The following is a 4,245-nucleotide window of genomic DNA, read 5'->3' as shown; positions in this document are numbered from 1 at the left end:
TACCTTTCTTTTGGTCCCATGACATTTGCAGCCCAAATCCTCCCTATCCCTTGGCAGCCCTGATAAATAAAAGATGACCACAAAAGTATTTTATTACTCAATTAAAGAAAACTTGTTTGTTTGCTTTTTTAAAAAATAATGATTAAAGGCCCAGGTCACCCACTCCAGGTTAACATAAAGGTTATTAAATTATAAAACCTAAAATTCATCAATGATCATCTCTTGGAAATTATAGTTATATGTTATATGGATAAAATATCTGCTATATTAATTACACACAATACAAAGGTCCTTGCTTAGTTAATTTTGGTTAAAAACAACATCATTAATGGTATAGATGATTATATTCATATTATAAAATATTTTATGGATTCTTGGGTAGTGTACGTTTACTGATAGTTCATTATGACTAGATCTTTGCAATGTGCTGATGGCTAAATGAAACAGAATAGTTTAAAGACTAAATAATTAGATGTGGAAAATGGATATTTCTTTTGCTCCTACAATTCTAGGAGCTTTGACTGTCAACATCTTTAAAAACATATTATTTTGACTAGAAATTTAGGAAAGAAAAAAATAAATGAAGATTAAAATCTTCTTTATTAAGACAGCCAAAATATGCCAGTTTATGATTCAACTTAAATAACAAAAGCCCTCTCCACTATTTTTTTTTTTCAATTAGAATTTATATCAGGCAGGCACTGATGGGGCTTTGAAAGTTTATCAGAGAGGTGCATTTAAGGTTGATTACTTTCCATTGTCCTGGGAGGTTTTATAAATGAAAATATAAAAGCATCGGAATATCTAGAATAGAAGAATTAAAGATTTCGGATGGATGAGCTCCTCTTTGCTTCTATTTACATTAGAAAGTGTCTCAATTGCTTGAAAAGGGGGCTGCCCTTAAGCCTCCCTCAGAGAGTAAACAGTATCTTGAGTGGAGCCCCAGAAAACTGGAAACCTCACATCCAATACATAGCTATGACACCTAGACATCTTCTAAGACAGAAGGAAACAACTGTCTCTCCATATTTCCAGTGCTGACACAGTTCATAAGTGATTAGGGAAAGTCCAAAAAAACTCCTCCATGGATCCCATTTTAGTATTTCTGGTTGCTGTTGTTTAAGTGCCTTTGAGTCCGTTCCTACTCACAACCCTGTATAGGGTTTTCGAGGAGCGGCTGGTGAGCTTGAACCGAAGACCCTGTGATTCAAACCAACTTTGCAGTCCAGCACATTAACCCACAGCACCATGGCAGGACTCCATGTTAGTATTTGCTGTTGTTGTTAAGTACTGTCAAGTCAATGCCAACCCATAATGACTTTGTATAGGGTTTCCAAGGAGCATCTGGTGAGCTTGAACCACCAACCTTGCAGTTCAAATGACTTTTCAGTCTGACACATTAGCCCACAGCACCACACAATTTTAGTGTTTAGCAGTGGATAAATAGAAATCTCTAGCATACATCTGTAAACTGCTTCTCTTTCATTTTCCGTGTTCTCTCCTTCCTTTATCCCCCAGCCTTCATTCCTCCTGGTAAAATTCCTAGCCCTTCACATTTAATACTTGGGGTCTAAAACAGTCATAAGGGATGCAGTTATGAGGCAATATAACCTAATGATTGAGAGCATAGATAGTAGAATTGCATATGCAGCTTACGTTCAAATCCTGATTTTACCAATTTTTAACAGTGTACTGTTGAGATATGACTTAAGTTCTTTGATATAGAATAGCACCTACCTATAGGACTTCTGTGAAAATCAAATGAGGAAATATATATAAAGTGCTTAGCATGATACTTGGTATGTAGCATGCACTCAGTAGCACACTACCTACCTTGTCCAATAAATATATGTCACCTCATCATAGCTAGCTTTAGGATTTGTGGCCACATAACATAGGTGGTGGCATTGTTATGAGCTGAGCTGTCAACTCCAGTCCTACTCATGTTGTTGTTAAGTGCTATCAATTCATTCAACTCATAGAGACCCTGTACAGGGTATGTTGTTGTTGTTGTGAAGTGTGGTCTGGTCGATTCTCACTCATAGTAATCCTGCATACGGTTTCTGAGGAGCAGCTGGTGAATTTGAACCACTGACCTTGCCATTCAAACCAACCTTGTGGTTGAGTGCTTATCTCTACAGCACCACACCAGGATTCTGTATAGGGTATGTGAGGCTGTAAATCTCTGTGGGCACACAAAGCCTCATCTTTCTCCCATGGTGCAACTGGTGGGCCCCAACTACTGACCTTGTGGTTTTCAGTGCAGTGCTTATGCTACAGAGAACAACAAATCTTTATGGGATAGATTTTCTTTACAACTAGACCAATAAACAACATCATGATAAACAGAGCAAAGATTAAAGTTGTCAAGGATTTCATTTTACTGGAATCCATAATCATAGCCCATGAAAGTGGCAGTCAAGAAATGAAATGACATGTTTCATGGGGCAAATCTCCTGCAAAATGTTTTAAAAGCAAAGATATCACATTGAGGACTAAGGTACACCTGATCAAAGCTGTGGCATTTTCAATTGGCTCATGTGCATGTGTGAAAGCTGGACAATGAATAAGGAAGACCAAAGAAGAATGTATGTATTTTCATTATGATATTCATGAGGAATATTGAGTATACTATAGACTTCCAGAAGAATAAACAAATCTGTCTTGGAAGAAGTACAGTCAGAGTGTTCCTTAGAAGCACCGATGGCAAGACTTTGTCTCATGTACTTTGGACATGTTGTCAGGAAGGACCAGTCCCAGGAGAAAGTCATCATGCTTGGTAAAATATAAGGTCAGAGAAAAAAAAGGAAGACATTCAGCAAGATAGATTGGCACAGTGGCTGCAACAATGCTGTTAAACATATCAACCATTGCTAGAATGGCATAAGAGCCGGCTGTGTTTTGTTCTGTTGTACACAGTAGGGTCACCCTAAGTCGGAACAACAATCTTTATGGGAGCAGATTGCTAGGTTTCTTTTCCCATAGAGCATCTACTGGGTTTGATCTGCCAAGACTTTGATGGGCTGCCAAGAACTTAACCATAATGCCACCAGAGTACCTTTTGTAAATGCCCCATACTAAGTATTGTGACCAATTAAAAGGTGATAGTACTTTTATTTCTTTATCACTGATTAGCATAATACCATAAGAAGATGTTAAAAACAGTTCTTGTTCTTCTGAATAAAAGTGACTAGACACCAAAATAACAGAGAACTATTAATAGCTTTAACTGAGAGAAAGGAAGAATTGACTTTTTAGTAAATTTTTTAGTGATTTATATGATGGTTGTAAGAGGCTGTCTTCTGAATTCTTAAAAAGACACCCCCTTCCCAAGAGAAGCAATGGAAATCTTTTCATTGCTGCATTCCACAAACCATCATCAAAGTGTTTATTTAGTCTAAAGGCCTAACTGGTTAATCATCTCTAGAGGTTTTATAGTTAATGGCTTACCCTTGAGTTCAAGAATTCACAACGCCAGTGGAATTTTTTTCCTCAGACTGACATATCTGGGTTTCAACACTGAGAAAACATATTCAATTCTTTATGATTGGACTACTTAGGACTGTACATGTGATGTGATACAAACATATTTTTACTCTGTCCTTTCTTCAAATTCAAAATCAAAACACTTTACTATTTGTCCTTATAATAATCTTTTTTTATTATATATGTATAGTCCTGGTATGACACTATAGGATAAGCTCTTGATCACAAGGTTGGTTTAAACCACAAGATCAGTGGATCAAATCCACCAGCCACTCCTTGGAAACACTATATAAGGTCGCAATGGGTCAGAACTGACTCGACAGCACTTAACAACAACTATATATATGTACATATGTAAGGAAAGAAAATTCTGTAATTTAGTTTATTATTCATGGATAATATTGCACAAAGTTCAAGGCAGTCCTGAAGTACTGAAACATTGGGAGAAAATTGAGAATTATGGGGAACTAAAATATTAACAATGAATCAGTTATAGTTCGTAGAACTCAAAACTTAATATATCACACTCTATTAGGTGCCATAGAGTTGCTACCGACTCATAGTGACCCTATGTACAACATAATGAAACACTGCCCGGTCCTGGGCTAACCTCACTACCTACTATTGCCACGCTTGAGCCCATTGATGCTTCCATTTGGCCAATCCATCTCGTTGGGGGTTTCCTCTTTTTCTCTGACCCTCCACCTTACCAAACATGATATCCTTTTCCAGAAACTGGTCCCTCCTGACAATATGTCC

Source organism: Chrysochloris asiatica, unplaced genomic scaffold, assembly GCF_000296735.1.
Source record: "Chrysochloris asiatica unplaced genomic scaffold, ChrAsi1.0 scaffold00066, whole genome shotgun sequence".
Classification (NCBI taxonomy): Eukaryota; Metazoa; Chordata; class Mammalia; order Afrosoricida; family Chrysochloridae; genus Chrysochloris; species Chrysochloris asiatica.
This window is presented reverse-complemented; position numbering follows the sequence as displayed.